The sequence below is a fragment of the Myxine glutinosa genome, chromosome 5 (assembly GCF_964187855.1).
Source record: "Myxine glutinosa chromosome 5, kmMyxGlut1.1, whole genome shotgun sequence".
In the NCBI taxonomy this organism is placed as follows: Eukaryota; Metazoa; Chordata; class Myxini; order Myxiniformes; family Myxinidae; genus Myxine; species Myxine glutinosa.
This window is the reverse complement of record NC_136265.1, coordinates 74,501,512-74,523,445: the sequence shown is the minus strand read 5'-3', so window position 1 is coordinate 74,523,445 and position 21,934 is coordinate 74,501,512. Positions and strand designations below refer to the sequence as shown.

Genomic DNA, 21,934 nt, shown 5'->3' with positions numbered 1-21,934 from the left:
AAAAAACAGCAGCCATCACCCGAGCTAACAGCACCCACGACCAAACCACACTCACCTCTTCCTCCTCCTCCCCCTTCCACCATCTCCTCAAAATCCCTCTTCAACCATCACTTGAGCCAACAATACCCATGACAACCCCACACCTCCCCTCCACCATCTCCTCAAAATCCCCTTTAACTGTCACCCTTGCCAGCAATACCCACAACAACCCCACACCTCTCCCACCAACCTCCCCTCCACCATCTCCTCAAAATCCCCCTTCAACCGTCACCCAAGCGAACAATACCCACGACAACCCCACACCACTCTCTTTCCTCCCCTCCCCTCCACCATCTCTTCACAAACTCCCATCAACCGTCACCCGAGCTAACAATACCCACGACAACCCCACACCCCCCCACCCTCCCCTCCACCATCTCTTCACGAACTCCCTTCAACCGTCACCCGAGCTAACAATACCCATGACAACCCCACACCACTCCCTTTCCTCCCCTCCACCATCTCCTCAAAATCCCCCTTCAACCGTCACCCTAGCTGGCAATACCCACGACAACCCCACACCTGCCCCCCACCACAATCTCTTCAAAATTCCTCTTCAACCATCACCTGAGCTAACAATACCCACAACAACCCCACAACACTCTTTTCTCTCCTCCACCATCCTCTCACAATCCCCTATCAACCATCACCCTAGCTAACAGTACCCACTACCAACCTACACTCTCCCCTCCCCCCGCCCCTCCACCATGCCCTCACAATCCCCCTACAACCGTCACCCTAGTCAACAATACTCACGATCACCCTTCACCACCACAACATAATCCGCCATCTACTATCTCCGTAACTAACGATACTCACGACCACCCCACACCATCCCCCAACAACTATCACCCCAGCTAACAATACCCACGACCAACCCACACACCCCCACACCCCCCCCCCCCAACCTCCAACATCCCCAATCATTATCGGAATCCGGGCAGCTCGGAATGCACCGTCTCTATGTGCTGTCGCCAGCAGGATCACATTGAGTTCACAATGTGATGTCACTGGCAAACTCGGAAATCGACACCCTCAGGCTTTTCTGGCACTTTGTGATTCACAAATAAAATAAAATCCCCTTCAAATTAGACTGTGATTCATTGTCAATGGTTTTCAGAAGAAATAAAAATTGGGTTCCCCGATTGGGTCTATGGTGTCTTTTCAGTCTTTTCGGTCTTTTGGGTCTTTCAGATGTTTTTGGTCTTTTGGGTGTTTTGGTCTTCAGGGTATTTTAGGGTATTTGGGGCTAACACGAGCTCTGTGGGCGTGCGGCCTTATCTGTCTGTAGTCTTGTCCACCGTCCACACGCGGCTCCAAGCTCTGGCGCGAAGAAACCCTTCGCCCGCTCGCTCGCACGCTTCGCCAGGCCCCACTGCGACTCGCTCCGCGGCACGCCATGAGGTCCCTCGCTCCGAGCACCGATGCACCACAGGGAACCAACGCCGGGCCAGCGATCCCCACACGAAGCCAATCTCCAACCCAAAGGGGCCGGTCTCCAACACGAGGTCCAGCGCGAAGAGAGACAAAAAGACAAAGAGCACAGAGAGGCAGTGCAGCGCCAAGAGCCAAGAGAAGGAGCGAGAGTGCCAAAGGGAGAGGGAGGGAGAGGGAGAGGGAGAGGGAGAGAGGGGGAGAGGGAGGGGGAGAGGGAGGGAGAGAGAGAGAGAGAGAAAGAGAAAGAGAAAGAGAAAGAGAAAGAGAAAATGTCATGCATCGCGCCCTTTTACAACCTTGCGTCGAATCTCCTCCAATGTTCTCTTTCGCAGGTGCGCTGTCATTGTGCGTGGCTGCCAGCCTTGCTTGATGTCTGACGCCCACGTCGGTGTTGTACGTGGCCCTTGCCTGCTTGTCTTCCACAGTCTTTGTAAGGGAAGGGAATTTAATTACTGTTGCGCTAAGGGCCGATCTAAGTGTTTATATGAGTATGCGTTGCCATAAGGGACAAAGGTTTGATCACCAGGTCTGACACACAGGGGTTTATCAAAGAGTCCCTGTATCGAGAGAGTTGCGACATGAAGAGTCTGAAAAAAATTGGTCATGTGGTCTGTGGCTTTGTTTGTTGTCTTTAATAATACTTAATAATGTGAGTATTGTCTTTAATACTCACTCTCATTCTAATGACGCCAAATACTTAAGATCACACGCTGATAAGACTCTCCTTGTCTGTAATAGAACTCATATGCCATACGGGGACAAAGCCTTTTGCAACTCAGTGCCTGCCTTCTGGAACAAACTACCTATAACTATTCGGACCTCACACAACATAAAAACTTTCAAATCAAAACTCAAAACACATTTATTTCCAAAGTAACTTCATTGTGTTTTTTGAAAAGTAGCTTTAAGTCGTATTCTTCTAAGATTGTGTTGTAGCGGCTACCGCTGGGTTTTCACAATCGCCTTGCACCTATCAAGGACGCGGAGCGATCACCATGCCGGGCTCGTCCAGGACGCCCGGGCAGGCCCGCGCTCAACTTGCCAGGCCTCGGTCGGGACGCCCGGGCATGCCCGGGCAGGCTCGCCCTCAACTTGCCAGGCCGCAGCCAGGACGCTGGGCCACGCCCCCTCTCGCCTTTCCTGGGCAAACGCTCCGGGATAATATGTATATATATTGCTGCCCGATAAACGGGCTTTTCAGAGTGCCTGAGTGTTTGGTTTGATTAAAGCAACTCGGATGAATTCCAGCTTTTTGTCGCGTCCATTCTTCCGATCGACGTGGGAGCCCTAGCTCCTTCATTGGTGACCTACCGACATGGACACGGCAGTCGCCCTTAAACTGCCTACCTTCTGGGAGGCTCACGCGGCGGTTTGGTTCGCACAGGCGGATTCCCTGTTCGCCCTACGAGGCATCACGGCCGACGACACCCGCTTCCACCATGTGGTAGCAGCGCTCGGTTCGGCCACCGCGGCCCGCGCCCTGAGCCTCCTCGAGAGCCCGCCAGCCGCTGACAAATACGGCGCGATTAAGAAGCTTCTCCTCGACGCTTTCGCCCTCCCATCGGCGGAACGCGCACGGCGCCTGCTCGACCTGCCCGAGCTCGGCGACATGCGCCCTTCCGAGCGAATGGACTACATGCTTTCACTGCTCGGAGAGCACTCTCTGGCATTCCTGTTCCGGGAGCTGTTCCTCCGTCAGCTGCCTAACCCGGTACGCCTCGCCCTGGCAAGCACGACGATCACAGATCCTCGGGCCCTTGCCAGAGAAGCCGACAAGATCTCCGCCGCAGGACAGCGCATCGCAGCGGCGACATGGGACCCACCGCCGTCCGACGCAACACCCATGGCGCCCGAGCACCCGGCACGGTTGACGACCGAACTGCCGACGCAATTGGCGGCCGCTACACCGAGCCGACCACCTCCAGCACGACGACCGGGGCCTCCACCTGACCAAGCGTGGTGTTACTATCATGCCAGGTTCGGACAGAAGGCCCGGACATGCCGACCCCCGTGCACCTTCGGCAGGCCGGGAAACGGCCGGGCCGGCGTTCATTACCAGCCATGAGCGCCGGCCACACGGGCAACTTACTGTTCATCACGGATAAAGCGTCCGGACGGCGCTTCCTGTGCGACACCGGCGCCCAACTGAGCGTCATACCCGCCTCTGACCAGGACAGGCAATCCGCGGTTTGCGGCCCCTCCTTGGTTGCGGCCAACGGATCGACCATCCGCACCTTCGGCCCGCGCAACGTCACCCTCTGCTTCGGCGGCCAACGCTTTGCTTGGACGTTTGTAACCGCAAACGTGCCCATGGCTCTGCTAGGCGCCGACTTCCTCTGCGCACACGGACTGCTGGTGGACGTCCAACGGCATCGTTTAATCAACGCCGAAACCTTCAGCTCCCTGGTATGCACATTGAGCAGCTCCGCGCCGACCGAGCTGGCATGCGCCGTCCCGGCGGCGAACGAGTTTGCTCGCCTGCTCACGGAGTTCCCGGCCCTCACGCGGCCGACGTTTTCGGCCGTCGCAGTACGGCATGGGATCGAGCACCACATACCAACCACGGGCCCGCCGGTCTACGCCAGGGCCCGCCGCCTCGACCCAGCCAAGCTCGCCGTGGCGAAGGCCGAATTCGACGCGTTGGAGCACCTCGGCATCGTGCGGCACTCCGATAGCGCGTGGGCCTCGCCACTGCACATCGTGCCAAAGCCGGGGGGTGGATGGCGCCCGTGTGGCGACTACCGCCGTCTCAATGACGCTACCACCCCCGACAGGTACCCGATCCCGCATATCCAAGACTTCTCCGCCCGTCTGGCGGGACGGGTCATTTTTTCGAAAATTGATCTCATACGGGGATATCACCAGGTACCTGTCAGGGCGGCCGACGTCCCTAAAACGGCAGTCATCACGCCGTTCGGCTTATTCGAATTCTTGCGGATGCCGTTTGGTCTCAAGAACGCGGCTCAGGCGTTCCAGCGCTTGATGGACGGCGTGCTGCGTGACCTGCCGTTCCTTTTCGTTTACCTGGACGACATCCTCGTCGCCAGCACGTCCCGGGCCGAGCACCTCCTCCACCTCCGAACACTGTTCGGGCGCCTCAGCGAGCACGGCCTCATCGTCAACCCGGCCAAATGCCACTTCGGCACGACAGCCGTCGATTTTTTGGGCCACCACATCACCAAGAACGGGGCCGTGCCGCTGCCAACCAAGGTCGAGGCCATCACCACGTTCCCGCGTCCCCGCACCATAAAGGCCCTGCAGGAATTCCTGGGAATGGTGAATTTTTATCACCGCTTCGTGCCCCGCGCTGCTCAACTCATGCGGCCCCTCTACGAAGCCCTCCGGGGCAAGCCGGCCAAGCACGACATCGCCTGGTCCGCAGCAATGGATGCGGCCTTCCAAAGCTCAAAGCGGGCCCTCGCCGACGCAACACTGCTCGCTCACCCGGTGCTCAACGCTCCCATCGCCCTCACCACAGATGCCTCCGACTACGCGGTGGGCGCCGTACATGAGCAATGGGTGAACGGGGTTTGGCAGCCACTCGCTTTTTTCAGCCGGCAGCTCCGGCCGAACGAGCTCAAATACAGCACGTTTGACCGGGAGCTCCTCGGTCTACACCTGGCCGTCCGCCATTTCCGCCACCTCCTGGAGGGCCGACCTTTCACGGCGTTCGTCGACCACAAGCCGTTGGTTTACGCCATGGCCAAGGTCACGGAGCCGTGGTCGGCCCGCCAACAGCGCCACCTCTCCGCCGTGTCGGAGTTTACCACGGACATCCGGCACGTCGCCGGCAAAAACAACGCCGTGGCCGACTGTCTTTCCCGGGCCAGCGCGAACGCGGTCCACCTGGGCGTGGACTTTGCGCTTATGGCGGCGGACCAAACCACCGACACCACGGTGCAAGCCCTCCGCGCGGCGGACACGGGCCTCCGCCTGGCCGACATCCCCTTCGCGGACACTGTCCTGCTCTGCGACGTCTCCCAAGGCCAGCCTCGCCCCATCGTGCCCGTCACCTGGCAACGCCGCATCTTCGCCTCCCTCCACGGCCTTTCCCACCCGGGCCGCAAAGCTTCCCAGAAGCTGGTGTCAGCGCGATTCGTCTGGCACGGCCTTCATCGGGACGTCCGCGATTGGACCAGCACCTGCACGGCCTGCCAACGGGCCAAGGTCCACCGACACACCCAGGCCCCGCTGGCACCTTTCACCGTGCCCGAACGACGTTTCGACCACGTCAACGTGGATCTGGTGGGCCCCCTCCCCCCGTCACGGGGGTTCACACACCTGCTCACCATGGTGGACAGGACCACCAGGTGGCCGGAGGCCGTTCCCCTCGTCTCCACCACCACCGCCGACGTGGCGCAGGCTTTCATCGCCACCTGGGTCGCCCGCTTCGGCGCACCGGCGGACATCTCGTCAGACCGCGGACCACAGTTCACCTCCGAGCTGTGGGGCGTGGTCACCCGCAACCTGTGGGTCAAGCTCCACCGTACTACGGCCTACCACCCCCAAGCAAACGGGTTGTGCGAGCGATTCCACCGCTCCATGAAGGCCGCGCTCATGGCCGGCCTTCAAGACGGCGGTTGGGCCGACCGGCTGCCGTGGGTCCTTTTGGGCCTCCGCACGGCCCCCATGGAGGACCTCCAGGCATCCACCGCCGAGCTTGTCTATGGCCAGGCGCTATGCGTCCCGGGCGAATTCGTGCCCGACGCTACCAGTCCCTGGTCCGCAGCTCACCAGCGCTCGGACCTCCAGGAGGCCGCCCGACGGTTTGCCCCCGTGCCAACATCCCACCAGGGTGACCCCCAGTCCTACGTCCCCCCAGCACTTCGCACAGCGGAGTATGTTTTTGTGCGTCACGACGCACATCGGGGGCCGCTCCGGCCGCCGTACGACGGGCCCTTCCGGGTGCTGCGACGGGACGACAAGTCGTTCGTCATCGACATCGGTGGCAGGTCGGACCGGATTGCGGTGGACCGCCTCAAGCCGGCGCACGTGGACGTCGACCACCCACCACGGGTGGCCCTTCCGCCGCGGCGAGGCCGCACCCCGTCCACGGTGCCCCCCACTCGACCGCCCACCACCACACCGGACCCCCTCCCACGACCCGCCAGGGGTCGCTTCGGCCGGGTCATCAGGACCCCCCTCAAATTGACCCTGCCGGTGCAAGTCGATTCTGGGGGGACGTGTGTAGCGGCTACCGCTGGGTTTTCACAATCGCCTTGCACCTATCAAGGACGCGGAGCGATCACCATGCCGGGCTCGTCCAGGACGCCCGGGCAGGCCCGCACTCAACTTGCCAGGCCGCAGCCAGGACGCTGGGCCACGCCCCCTCTCGCCTTTCCTGGGCAAACGCTCCGGGATAATATGTATATATATTGCTGCCCGATAAACGGGCTTTTCAGAGTGCCTGAGTGTTTGGTTTGATTAAAGCAACTCGGATGAATTCCAGCTTTTTGTCGCGTCCATTCTTCCGATCGACGTGGGAGCCCCAGCTCCTTCAGTGTCATGTAAGTTGTCGTCTTCAAGATATGTTGTGAAGCGCTTTGTTCATTTCATGCTAAGGCGCTGTATAAATACTGTTATTATTATTATGTACATGTATGTAATTTGGAATAGTTTAGATGTACACCATACAACTAATTGTACATTGGTATGAAAAACGGGTATGTTTTACATGCATACTCTTCCATTGCAAGTCTGGATTACAATTTCTGGGCCTTTTATATAATTACAATTTAATTGTGCATATGTATTTCTCCCGGTGCACCTACATGAAAAGTTAAATTACTTTTTCATTTTCAGATTTAAAATCAACATTTCTGTCATTTGTCAAGATGGTTTTAAGGCAATCTTGTGATAATAATAGGAATTTATACAGCGTAAATTGCAGGAGCCTCTAAGAGCTTAGAAAAGAGAAGAAAGCCAACGAGATGAATATACAAATACAAATTATACAAGAAGAAAACCTAAGATATAATCAGATGTAGGCATTTTCAAATAAATGAGTCTTTAACAGAGATTTGAAAATGTTCCCATTGTCGGCTTTGTGTGCATGCATGCTAGTCAAGAAAGTAAGACGCAAGAGAGCAAGGTAGTCCAGAAAATGATGGGCACTTCCTGTCCCCTCTTTCCCTTTTATTCCTTTTCCCCCTCTCCACCCCCTCCGCCATTTTGTGCGCCTCCAACCTCGTGCGCGAGGTCGCCATTTTGTGTGTCTGAACCCTCCGCTACCCAATGTGTATTGCGCTCCATTACTCCCAAATCCTCCCCGGGGTCCTGGGTCGATTCTAAACCCTCTAACTCTACCCCCACCGGCATCCAGTCGCCTTGATTATCCATGGCACGATTTTTAAAATTTAGAGTGTGACATAAAATTTTGGCCACTCATAATTTTGAGTGCGCTTAAGCGCACTTCAGGTCCGAATCTCGCTCCCGACACCAATTGTTATGGCCAATAGTACAATTGGTGTCCAAAATTTGGGCTAAATTAATTTAGTCCCAGGTTCCAGATCCCAACTCCTGACTACCAATTGTTACGGACACGGAGCACGGCACTCCCCTTAGGGGGGGGGGGGGGGTTAGTCCCCCTTCTATTTTCACTGGCCGTCACCGCTCCTGAAGCTGCCCAGCTCCCTCCACGAGGCAGGTGAGCAACTTCGCCCGAGACCACAGACGAGATGTTATTTGCCGAGCGGATTAGCAGCCCGCGGCTCGAGCCATGAACAAAAACGAGACCCGATTCTGAACGTTGGCCAAATCGTGCCACAGGTGTTCAATGGGGAAATCACTAAAACGAACGGATGTGAAGAAAAGGCAGAATAAGGAGGAACAGGAATTTATTACTACTATTTACACAATCAAAGGAACCAAGGAGAAGGAAAGAAACGAAAATAATTTACAGAAGAGGAAGACACAGTGCGTATACTTATCTATACAGACTTACTTATTCCCAGGGACAACACAGACAAACAGACGACAGTCAGACTTACACGGGGATGATGACAGGAATGGCAGGAGGTGGATGGCTGGACGGATGAGGAGCTGGGACCACAGGGCTGGAAGGGTGCGGGTCCGGTTCATTGTCAACGGCAAGGCTCGAGGTGAGCAGCCGCCGACCCTCCTCACTCTCGTTCGTACGGCGGCGTTGCTTCGCGGCCGTGGGTCGAACTGCCGTTAAAGCTCAACTCCTTCTCAACTCAGCTGCGGTGGACTCAGCTGCGGTGGATTCAGCTGCGGTGGACTCAGCTCATCTCCTGTGGGGGCTTCCTCGATCATCTGCTGGTGGCTCTCTCGGTCATCTCCTGTGGGGGCTTCCTCGGTCATCTCCTTAAGCGGTCCCTCCCAACTTCCTTTTATAAGGCGCGTGGCGATCAAGCCGCCGGCCTTTTAGAAACGCCCATCGGTGAGCTCGCCTCGGCCTGGATTGGTCGCGAGGGCTCACCGATCCCACCCCCTTGATGAGGCATTGGCAAAGCCACGCCTTGTTCCTGACGCTTGGTTGACTCCTCCCACCTTCTTCTCCGAGATGACCTCGCCGTAATGGCGGCAAATGGAGTTGGCAATGCGAATGGCAATGACGCAGTTGGAAATGGAGGTTTTGGGGGAATTTGAACAAGGGGATCTATCTTATTCGATTCGATGCAATGCAGAGTCAACTAATGGGAAACAGAGCCTTAAACTAACATGGAATAATAAATAACTACAGAGAGGTTCTATGGTGGCCTACGTGCTTGTATATGGACTAGCTACGGCGCACTCATTTCAATTAACAGCCAATTAAAAGGGGAAATGTACACAGGAAATTTAATACTAAATTTACAAAGTGAAGGTTCTAAAAACCATAACAATATGTAACATTAACCAAGAAGAAATTGGATGATATTTCTCATTTAGAACAAGCGTTAATTACCGATTTTAAAACATTATTAAACCTATACGATGAAAACCATGGTCGAGATAAGGTTGAAGCACTAGATAGAAAAACAATTCTGAATATGCAATATTTATTATTTCAGTTATTGCATAAACATAATCATAAATGTAATCTTGAAGATTTTACTGGTTTAAAAACAATTGAGCATAAACAATTTCATGATAAGATTTGTCATAACGTATTTAACACATTGGGGTGGACATTTACACCAACATTTAAATTTTATTCATTTTATGTTTTGGGAAAAAATTTTATTTTTCGTTTAAAGAACTTTCTCTTGTATAAAATGAACAATATGAGGACATATTAAAAGCGGGTCACAACATATTGTTACGTCGGGGGGGGGGGGGGTAAAGGAATATCTAGAGCCAGGTAGATCTGTATAGGTAACATGCTTCGACTGTCACGATAGGGAATCCACCTTGAATTAAGTTCTGTTTTTTTGGCAGTTTGTCGGGATAAGAGTATACCTGTGAACATACAAGGATGTTCAGGTGTTAAATAGTGTAGGGACTAAGATAAATTAGAGTCATGTATAGAGAGAGTTACGACAACCCGGAATTAGAAGCCATTTTGTTTCCATTGTTTGCGCCACGCACTAGTGCACTGCCCGCTAGTGTGTATACATTGTGCGTAACCTAGTACAAAATTTAGTGCCTCCATTGTGTAATTTGTGATGTGCACCGTGCCCCTCGCTTTTGATATGATTTTCTCTTAGTCCAAGATAAGAATCGGATTTTGTTTATTGCAATAATCTTTGTTCAGAAATGTAGTTTTATGTGGGGAGGAGGGGGTGGAGAGGGGGAAAAGGAATAAAAGGGAAAGAGGGGACAGGAAGTGCCCATCATTTTCTGGACTACCTTGCTCTCTTGCGTCTTACTTTCTTGACTAGCATGCATGCACACAAAGCCGACAATGTGAACATTTTCAAATCTCTGTTAAAGACTCATTTATTTGAAAATGCCTACATCTGATTATATTGTTGCGGATATGAGGATTGTGTTTTTTTTATTGTGTGCTTTATTATTATTATTGGTTATTCTGTGCCTCCTGCCTCCGGAGCTGTGTAAAGGTCAAAAGGGCGTCCCATAATTAGTCCACAAGCATACATGTCAGCCAATCATAGAATACCCCTGTTCGATAGTTATATCTTATTCTGTGTTTTAGGGTAAGGCTGTGTCTCCCATTAATAGAAGTACTCCATTGCACCAAGTGAAAGAGATAGATTCCCTTCATTCCCATTCCCAAAACCTCCATTCCCCCTTTCATCGATTGGAAACTACCTCCGCTCCAATTGCCGCCATTGACCACGAGGCAGGGTTGGGGAAGAAAGGCGGATCCCCACCTCGTCATAGAGGGGAGGAGTGAGTCAGCCCCACTCAACCAACCACGGACAAGGGGTTGGACTTGGAAAGGGTGTGGAAAGAAGCATCGAGGAGGTTCGCGAAGGTTGAGGGGTGGGGCCTATATAACCCACGGCAGGGCGTTTCCCAAGCGGCAGACTGGAGATGGGCTTTTACAGGGAGACGAGAGGAGGTCCAAAGAGATGGGCTTTTACAGGGAGACGAGAGGAGGTCCAAAGAGATGGGCTTTTACAGGGAGACGAGAGGAGGTCCAAGGAGATGAGCTTTCACCGAGAGACGAGAGGGAGTCCAAGAGTTGAGTCCGAAAGAAGTCCAGGGTTGAACTGCAGCTCGAGCCACTGAAACTGCATTTACTGCAGCTGGAGCCACTGAAACTGCATTTACTGCAGCTGGAGCCACCGAAACTGCAGCCACAGCAGCGTGAGGCCTGGACGGCAGTTTGGAGCAGGGCCGCGAAGGGGCGGCGGCTGCCCAACGAGTCGATCGGTTGCAGGACCAGTTGGACCTCCCTATCCCGCAATCCCTCCATCTCCCGCCAGTCCTATCATCATTCCCCGCGTAAGTCTGTCCTTGTTTGTTCTGTCCCTGGGTTAATTAAGATTGTAGGTAAGCTAGCGTTGCACTGTGTATCTAATCTCGTCTGTAAATAAACGTGACTGCTTTCTTTTTGATTATATGTGTAAATAATAAATCCAATTACCCTTTTCTCATCTTATTCCTTTTCCTCTTTGCATTCGGTCGCTTTAGAGTTTTCCCGATTGAATAGCGGTGGCGCGATCCGGCCAAAGTTTGGGGCAAAGTGGGTATTAGTCGGGGAATAACTGTTCGGTCGCGGTAATACCACCGCTCGGTCAAAATAACATCTTAACCGCGTCCGTAACAATATCTTAGGTTTTCTTCTTGTATAATTTGTATTTGTATATTCATCTCGTTGGCTTTCTTCTCTTTTCTAAGCTCTTAGAGGCTCCTGCAATTTACGCTGTATAAATTCCTATTATTATCACAAGATTGCCTTAAAACCATCTTGACAAATGACAGAAATGTTGATTTTAAATCTGAAAATGAAAAAGTAATTTAACTTTTCATGTAGGCGCACCGGGAGAAATACATATGCACAATTAAATTGTAATTATATAAAAGGCCCAGGAATTGTAATCCAGACTTGCAATGGAAGAGTATGCATGTAAAACATACCCGTTTTTCATACCAATGTACAATTAGTTGTATGGTGTACATCTAAACTATTCCAAATTACATACATGTACATAACAATAATAACAATAATAACAGTATTTATACAGCGCCTTAGCATGAAATGAACAAAGCGCTTCACAACATATCTTGAAGACGACAACTTACATGACACAATCTTAGAAGAATACGACTTAAAGCTACTTTTCAAAAAACACAATGAAGTTACTTTGGAAATAAATGTGTTTTGAGTTTTGATTTGAAAGTTTTTATGTTGTGTGAGGTCCGAATAGTTATAGGTAGTTTGTTCCAGAAGGCAGGCACTGAGTTGCAAAAGGCTTTGTCCCCATATGGCATATGAGTTCTATTACAGACAAGGAGAGTCTTATCAGCGTGTGATCTTAAGTATTTGGCGTCATTAGAATGAGTGTGAGTATTAAAGACAATACTCACATTATTAAGTATTATTAAAGACAACAAACAAAGCCACAGACCACGTGACCAATTTTTTTCAGACTCTTCATGTCGCAACTCTCTCGATACAGGGACTCTTTGATAAACCCCTGTGTGTCAGACCTGGTGATCAAACCTTTGTCCCTTATGGCAACGCATACTCATATAAACACTTAGATCGGCCCTTAGCGCAACAGTAATTAAATTCCCTTCCCTTACAAAGACTGTGGAAGACAAGCAGGCAAGGGCCACGTACAACACCGACGTGGGCATCAGACATCGAGCAAAGCTGGCAGCCACGCACAATGACAGCGCACCTGCGAAAGAGAACATTGGAGGAGATTCGACGCGAGGTTGTAAAAGGGCGCGATGCACGACATTTTCTCTCTCTCTCTCTTTCTCTCTCTCTCTCTCTCTCTCTCTCTCTCTCTCTCTCTCTCTCCCTCTCCCTCTCTCCCTCTCACCCTCTCTCGCTCTCTCCCTCTCTCCCTCTCTCTCCCTCTCTCCCTCTCTCCCTCTCTCCCCTCCTCTCCCTCTCCCCCTCTCCCCCTCTCCCCCTCTCTCCCTCTCTCCCTCTCTCCCTCTCTCCCTCTCTCCCTCTCCCTTTGGCACTCTCGCTCCTTCTCTTGGCTCTTGGCGCTGCACTGCCTCTCTGTGCTCTTTGTCTTTTTGTCTCTCTTCGCGCTGGACCTCGTGTTGGAGACCGGCCCCTTTGGGTTGGAGATTGGCTTCGTGTGGGGATCGCTGGCCCGGCGTTGGTTCCCTGTGGTGCATCGGTGCTCGGAGCGAGGGACCTCATGGCGTGCCGCAGAGCGAGTCGCAGTGGGGCCTGGCGAAGCGTGCGAGCGAGCGGGCGAAGGGTTTCTTCGCGCCGGAGCTTGGAGCCGCGTGTGGACGGTGGACAAGACTACAGACAGATAAGGCCGCACCCCACATTTCACATACATAACAAACGTTTTCTTTTCCTTAAATCATTTTCCCTTGTGTCGTATCCGAAATCTCTGTGTGGGGACGTCCCGATAAGGACATTTATTACCGGCGCGTATTTTCCTGTCCCGCTACCCTTGTGAATAAACCCTTGTATTATTTTCTGTATTTTTTTTTGGGTTTTTTTTTTGTATACTGAATCGAGGCTCGTGAAAGAGCTAACATTTACTTCACAAACAAATCAACCAGACAAACAAAATATATAAAAAGAGGGAGTGGAAGACAAGATGGCGAGAGAAGCAGAAGCACACAAACACAACATTTGAGAGCAGGGAGATGTGTGGGGGGGAGGAGGTGTGGGAAGGGGGGGGGGGTGGGAGAAGTATAAAACACAAGGACACCAAGGACTTCCAAGACAGAAGTTGGTATTTCAAAAAAGTGGAATTGGGGTGAAATTAGCGGGGGTAGAAAAGATCAAGGTTTTGGATGGGATGGGTTTTGGATAAGAGATGGTGTGGTGAACAGCTGTTTTAAAGACCTGGAGGGTGGAGTGGGATTGAAGAGAGTGAGGGAGTTTGTTCCCAAGGCGGGAGAAAAGAGGAATGAAGGAGTGAAGGTGAGCAGAGAGACTTGATTTTGGCAGTTTAACCATAAGAGGGTTGCAGGCAGATCTTGTGCGACCTGTAGGAATATTTGCGGGACAGAGCCCAGAGAGAGCTGGGGGGGCAAGGCCAGAGAGGAGTCGGTAGAAGACGGAAAGACCACCAACCTGCCTGCGGTGAGTGAGTGAGAGGCCTTTGGAGTTAGCTTCATCGCGGGAGATTCCAATGATTCTGAATGCTTTGGTTTCAACAGCATGAAGACGAGCTAGGTGTGAGGCAGGAGCACCAGCCCAGAGGGGAGAGCAGTATTCCATTGAGCTGCGGATGAAAGCCTTGTATGTGGTGAGGAGCTCAGGTGTGCCAAGGAAGGACTTCGCACGACGGAGGATGCCCAGTCGGCGACTGGCTTTGGAGGCCAGATTTGAAATGTGGTTTTCCCAGGAAAGATCATGGCAGAGAGTGAGACACAAAAGCTTGAGTGACAGAACTTCTTGGAGAGGATTATTCAGAAAGTGGATGGGAGGGTTGTCCAGTCGGTCTTTTCGGAGAGACATCGTAAGAGTGAGATTTGTCAGGATTGAAAGACGTGTTCCACTTGTTTGCCCAGTCTGCGATTTTGGCCAGGTCTGCAGAGAGTGAGGAGGCTGCAGACTGCTGATCTGAGGGATGAAGAATGGAGCGACAGAGAGTAGAGTCATCAGCAAAGAGATAGAGAGGATTTTCAAGAGAGACAGAGAGATCATTGATGAAGACCAGAAAAAGCACAGGGCCCAGAACACTGCCTTGGGGAACTCCAGCCTGAACAGGAAGAGGAGATGAGAGAAACCAATTCAGGGCCACACGTTGACTATGACTCGAGAGGAAGTCCACCAGCCATGTGTGGAGATTTCCATGGATACCAAAAGAGGAGAGTTTGGTGAGCAGAGCGGGGTGCCAGACCGTATCGAAGGCACGTGATATGTCAAGGGAGACTGCTCTAATTTCCTGTTTGGCATTGAGGACCTCCATCCATTGTTGAGAAAGCAGAAGCAGCATGTCCAGAGTAGAGTGACCAGGTCTGAAACCAAATTGATGATCAGAGATCAAGCCATTGGAGAAGAGGAAAGATTTCATATCTGAAGCAATGATGGATTCCATGACTTTGCTGATAATTGGGAGAAGGCTGTTTGGTCTGTAGTTGCTGGGATCTGTTTTTGCACCTTTTTGTGCAAAGTGGTGATGTTGGCAGATTTCCAAGCAGATGGAAGATGACCTTGAGCAAAAGAGAGGGTGAAGAGAACAGAGAGAGGGAGTGAAAGAGCGGAAGAACAGGATTTTAGGACCCGTGGGCTGATGCCGTCAGGTCCAGTTGCAGAATCAGAGTCGAGGGTTGACAGAAACTTTTCCAACTTGTCAGGAGGAAAGCACACAGAGTCCAGGAGCAGCTGGGTACGGTGGGTACAGAGAGGGATGGGTTTGGGACACAAGATTTAGAGGCAAACACAGAGTTGAGGCATTCAGCTTTTTCATGTGCGGAGTCAGCCGTGTGGCCATTTGAGGTGAGGGAGGGGATGGAGGGGGAACAAACACCAGAAACAGATTTGACCAGACGCCACCAGGATTTGGAAGAGGGAGACAGATAAGAGAGTTCGGTCCTGAGAACAGAGAGATATTGTTTCCTGGCTCTCCTGAGGGTGGACACACACTTGTTTCGGGCTCTGTGAAAGGAAATGAGATTTCCTTCCGTTGGATTTGCTTTCCAGGAGACGAAAGCAAGTTGTTTCTGGGCAATAGCCTCACCACAAGATTCCGTGTACAATGGACGGGAGGAAGGGTATGACAACTGAAGACGAGATGGGATAAATCTGTGCAAGAGAGAGAGCAATTTAGTTTGGAAGAATTCCCAGGATGAGTTGATGTCAGAGGCGGTGGAGATGGGAGACTAGTCCAAATGAATGATGGCTGCTTGAAGACCGTGCCAGTTGGCCTGAGTGAAATGCCAGACTCGTCGACGCTGAGGAGGCTCTCTGAGAATGGTCAGAGAGATGTCCACTTTAACAAGCACATGATCAGAAGAGCCGATTGGAGCAGAAGAAGAGCAGCAGACATTTTCAGGGAAGTTAGTCATAACCAAGTCCAGAAGAGAAGATGCTCCGTTGACTGAGATCCGGGTCGGGAAATTGACAGATTGTGTCAGTCCCAGTGAGTCACAGAAGTCCTTTGCTGAAGAGCCATGGCTGGTGAGAGAGGTACCCACACCCAGCCAACATGGCATGGTGACAGTTGAAATCACCACATATGAGTAAGAGAGAGTTGGGATGGGTAGATAGAAGTTGGTCCATATTATCAGACAGCGAGATGTAGATGGAGTCATCACTGTTTGGTGGACGGTACAACACACATATGAACAAAAGGTGGGAGCGAAGGGGAGGCCGTAGCCAAAGGTATTCCTGGGGGTGAGGTGGAGAGAGGGCAGTGCAGGGCGAGTGAGGAAGAGAGTTTTTTAAATAAAGATAGCAACCCCACCTCCAGGACGAGGCTCAGGTCTATCATACCGGAGGAGAGAGTAACCTGGGAGCGATACCAAGGAATCAGAGACATCATGAAGGAGGAAAGTTTCTGTTAAGCAGATCACGTCTGGTTTGTCAGAAGCAACCTGTATGGGGAGATCAGTCAAGTTTGAGCGAAGGCCCCAGATGTTTGAGGTCCATACTGTTAAAGAAGAGGAAGGGGGAGCATCGGATACAGAACAGGGGGGGGGGGGGGGGAGCGGTAGAGTAAGATGTGGAAGAGGAGGAAGAGGTAGTGTTACGTGGTCCTCCCGGTGACTACCTGGTCTCGGTGACCCCCGGACCGTGAGAGGAACCCCGCCAGAAAGATATATGATTTATACGCTTTCGTAACGCAATCAATATGAATTCCAGTCAATAAGAAACCCGACACCAAGGATCCTTATTAATCAATAATATATTCCCAATCAATCAACAACAATCAACAATCAATCAACAATATTACTAAGATGGCCATCTCATATATTTCCCCCCTTGACCCCACTCACGGCCCCCTCAATAGTCAATGTCCCTCACAATGTCTCGGGGCCCCTCCAGACCAAGGTGTAGGTCGACTTCTCCGCACACGGGCGGTGGAACGGACCCCTGGCTGACGTGCTCCAAACGTGCACGTCCCGTACCGGGAACGGCTGCTGCCGCGGACACCTCCTCGGGACGCCACCGGGGTCGGAGCCCGTGATCGCGGCCTCTGGGCTGTGAACAGCTCGCAAAGCACGCGAGGCCCAACTCGTAGGCGTCGAGGCGAACAGTGCCGGACGCTTGGTTCCTTCCAGGAACCCACGGCAACCTGACACGTAACAGGCAATCACCCCGCACAGGTAACTCCTCTCGCCAGATGGGCTTTTCAAACTCAGCGTTCCAAAGCAGGTAAAGATCGACTCAGCTCGCGTCGGAGCTGGACGAGGATCAAGATGGCCGCTTCTCTCCCGACCTTGTCTTTTTTCTTCTTCCGGTTCACCATCCCGTTTCCGGTCTCCTGTTATCAGGAGCGCTTCTAACCATTTAACCACAACAACCTTTAATAGAATAAACATTAATAAGCAATGACCTGAATAGTAATTCATATAAATCCAGAATCCGGTAACACTCCCCCCCTTCAAGAAAGAAAGTTTGAACCCAGCGAAAACTTTCTTTGCAGGCCAGATTTGATTAGCAAACAAGATAACTCACACCCCAAATCATCAGTTCCCCCGGGCACAATTATCACATCTCAAAAACAAAGCAACAAAATTTCACAAAACCCCCAGAGATTCCAAAGGTAATTCACTCTGGACCAAGCGTCAACACTTCTAGTTGCTCTTGAATGCCGGTTAAGGGGTGGTGACCAAAACCCCAAAGTTAAACAACTCGATAGCACTTTTTCGGGAGGCCAAGCTGAGTATACACTACATGGACGCCTTAAGGAATGTGGAGTTCACGGTTAGTCCGGGGAGGAAAGTTCATTACATGGACGCCTTTAAGAACGTGGAGTTCACGGTTAGTCCGTGCAGGAAAGTTCACTACCTGGATGCCTTTAAGAACGTGGCATTCACGGTTAGTCCGTGTAGGAGCCCAGGCTCGGCGGCTCCGCCGTATATAGTGCTTCAACTTCTCCGGACTCCGAACAGTTACGGTGGGACCACGTGACCCAGTAGTCACCTGACTGGCGGTCTCCGTCTCGGCCAGTGCTCTGACAATCATTCTTTCGGGGGATGCCGTAACTCTGGGAGCCGCCATCGTAATATCGGCTGCTGCCGACACCAAAACTACCGCCAAGTTGTCCTCTTCTGTAGACCTCTCGACGCCTACGAAATGCCTTCCCTACTGTTATGGTCCGACCCTCCAAATCCTTACCATTCCAATTCTTCTCTGCCTCTCTGGCGTCTTTTGTGCTTGCAAACGTGACAAAGCTGAACCCTCTTGACTGTTGCGTTTCCCTGTCTTTTACCAACCGCACTTCCACCAGCGGCCCATATCTGTTGAAGACAGAGGTCAGAACGTCTTCCTCTGTTTTGAAGTTCAGTCCCCCTACAAATAACCTGGTACTTTCGTCGCCCTCCCGAGCTGGTGTGGTGTTATTTTCCCTGCTGGGCTCTTTACCAACCCTCGGGTTACCATAAACTTGACCCCCGGCCAAATCATTCCCGATAACCACAGATACTCCCTCTACAGGAAGCGTGGCTTGTAAACCGACGGTGACCGGTCCTGACACCAAATCGGATTCCAAATGGATGACATGAAGTGGGGCACTAACACAGCCACCGATCCTTTGTAACCGAACACTATCACCAGTTGCTGTACTCTTTGACAATGGCAAAATGCCTTCAAGCATTAAGGATTGATGGGCTCCTGTGTCCCTCAATACCCTAACAGGTCTTGGGTTAGTCAAGTCTCCCTCTAGTGAGACAAACCCCTCATAAATAAATGGTTGGTAACTCTTCTGTGGGCGATTTCTTACGTTTGCCATCGCATTCGGAGTTGTACTAGTCGGACTCCGCTCTGGGTTGTCCCTTTTCATGAGGTAACAACTGGACATCAAGTGTCCAGGTTTTTTGCAAAAGGCGCAAGTAGGCCCGGAGGAAAAACTCGTGGTCTGCCTCGGGCCCCCCGGGAAATAAGTTTGTCTTGGGCCCGTAGCCCCCTGATTTCGAACAGTTGGGGTATCAGAGTTGTCCCCATAATCCTCTCGAGGCCGCCGCCATGTATTGTCGTTCTCCGCACCGGGTGTTCCATAACTCCCCTGCTGAAGTCTAGGCGAGGAGTTAGGTTTGTGGACCCCTATCCGGTGTGTTAAGGCATAATCATCTGCCATGGTGGCTGCGTCCCACAACTTTGGTACTTTCTTTTCCTGCAGGTACACTTTGATGTCCTCGTGGACACACTGTTGAAATTCCTCCAACAGGATCAAGTCACGCAATGCTTCGAAGTCTTTCCCGACTCCTTTTGACTCACACCACCGATCAAACATGTTTTCTTTCACTCTGGCAAACTTCACATGGGTCTCACTCTCCCTCTTCCTGGCATTCCTGAATTTTTGCCGGTAAGCTTCAGGAACCAACTCATAGGCTTTGAGAATGTGCTTCTTCAATACCTCATAATCTGCACATTGGTCCATTGGTAGCACCGAATAAATATCTTGAGCTTTACCCACCAGCACACTTTGCACTAGTATGGTCCAGGCCTCCTCCGGCCAGTTTAACTGTCGAGCCACTTTCTCAAAGTGTGGAAAAAATTTAGCGAATTCCTTTTCACTGAAGGGTGGAACCAGCCTCACATGTCTGCCCACATCCCAGGTGTTCTGGCTAGGTGTCGGCCCCGTCAGCAAGGGTGGTACCTCTCCCCGTTCTCTCATTAACTCCAGCTCCTTGAATTTAATTTCTTGCTGAAGCGCCATGTCACGTTCCTTTAATTCCCTTTCGGCTTTTCTCTCCTCTGCTTCGAGTTCCCTTGCAGCTCTCCTCTCCTCTGCTTTTCTCCCTTCTAACCTTTCCTGGAGTTCTCGTTCCACTCTCCTTTCTTCTTCTGCTCTTTCCTTTTCTGCTTTCCTTTCTTCGTCTGCTCTTTCCTTTTCTGCTTTCCTTTCTTCTTCTGCTCTTTCCTTTTCTGCTTTCCTTTCTTCTTCTGCTCTTTCCTTTTCTGCGTTCCTTTCTTCTTCTGCTCTTTCCTTTTCCGCTTTCCTTTCTTCTTCTTTGATCCGTTCCTGGCTCCGTAATTGCAACTCCAGTTTCCGGAGCTCAACGTCTTCTGGTTCTTCGGGTAGCCACTCCCAGGCTAACTCGTCCCATGTTCCTAATCCCACCATAGATTGTATCACCGCGGTCTGCAACTCTGCCTTCCTCAAATTAGTTCGGACCTCCAAGTTAAAATGTTTGGTCAATTTCAAGAGGTCCGATTTTAGTAACGCTCGGAACTGTGCCTCACTCGGGGTTACCGCAAAGTTCTGTGCCACAAACGCCATGGTGACTATCGTTAACACCTGTTAACCTTCACCCAAGACTTTACCACAACTTCCCAAAAATTTACCAATTAATAATTAATTAATTAATTTTAATTAATAAAAATATTATTTTATTATTTGATACAATTTTAGATCCCGGACTTCAATTTGACGAGCCCCCATTTCTGTTACGTGGTCCTCCCGGTGACTACCTGGTCTCGGTGACCCCCGGACCGTGAGAGGAACCCCGCCAGAAAGATATATGATTTATACGCTTTCGTAACGCAATCAATATGAATTCCAGTCAATAAGAAACCCCACACCAAGGATCCGGATTAATCAATAATATATTCCCAATCAATCAACAACAATCAACAATCAATCAACAATATTACTAAGATGGCCATCTCATATATTTCCCCCCTTGACCCCACTCACGGCCCCCTCAATAGTCAATGTCCCTCACAATGTCTCGGGGCCCCTCCAGACCAAGGTGTAGGTCGACTTCTCCGCACACGGGCGGTTGAACGGACCCCTGGCTGACGTGCTCCAAACGTGCACGTCCCGTACCGGGAACGGCTGCTGCCGCGGACACCTCCTCGGGACGCCACCGGGGTCGGAGCCCGTGATCGCGGCCTCTGGGCTGTGAACGGCTCGCAAAGCGCGCGAGGCCCAACTCGTAGGCGTCGAGGCGAACAGTGCCGGACGCTTGGTTCCTTCCAGGAACCCACGGCAACCTGACACGTAACAGGCAATCACCCCGCGCAGCTAACTCCTCTCGCCAGATGGGCTTTTCAAACTCAGCGTTCCTAAGCAGGTAAAGATCGAGTCGGCTCGCGTCGGAGCTGGACGAGGATCAAGATGGCCGCTTCTCTCCCGACCTTGTCTTTTTTCTTCTTCCGGTTCACCATCCCGTTTCCGGTCTCCTGTTATCAGGAGCGCTTCTAACCATTTAACCACAACAACCTTTAATAGAATAAACATTAATAAGCAATGACCTGAATAGTAATTCACATAAATCCGGAATCCGTAACAGTAGGGAGAGCTGTTGAAGGTGTGTCAGAGATTTCAGAATTGCTTGGAGAAAGGGAAGAATGGGGCGGACAAAAGGTTTGATGGTGATTGGGTGAGGCGCAGTGAGGTGTTATTTGAGGAGGGGGAAGAGTGAGGCAGAAGGTTGAGGGAGATGAAGGTGAAAGTTGGAAGGGGGAAGAAGCGGGGAGGATGCTTTGAGGAGGAGGGGTGAGAGGGAGGGGAGGAGCGAGGGAGAGTCTCAGACGGGAGGGGTGTGGGGGGAGTTTAGGAGGGAAGGGGTAAGGGGGGAGATTTGAAAGGGATGGGTGATGGGGAAGATTTGGAGGAGAGGGTCAAGGGGGAAGATTTGAAAGGGATCGGTGATGGGGAATATTTGGAGGGGAGGGGCAAGGGGGAATATTTGAAAGAGATGGGTGATGGGGAAGATTTGGAGGGAAGTGGCAAGGGGGTAGATTTGGAGGGTAGGGGTGATGGGGAAGATTTGGAAG

At 51.7% G+C, this 21,934-nt stretch overlaps 1 long non-coding RNA gene across 1 annotated transcript in view; it reads right to left on the bottom strand.

Annotated features, from left to right (window-relative positions):
• Positions 1-20,034, bottom strand: part of LOC144892034 (uncharacterized) — a 149,629-nt gene extending 129,595 nt beyond the window's left edge. Inside the window, exon 1 of the long non-coding RNA XR_013623350.1 lies at positions 19,960-20,034. This is a non-coding gene — a long non-coding RNA (uncharacterized LOC144892034). The remainder of the gene's footprint in view (positions 1-19,959) is intronic.
• Positions 20,035-21,934: the final 1,900 nt, after the last annotated feature.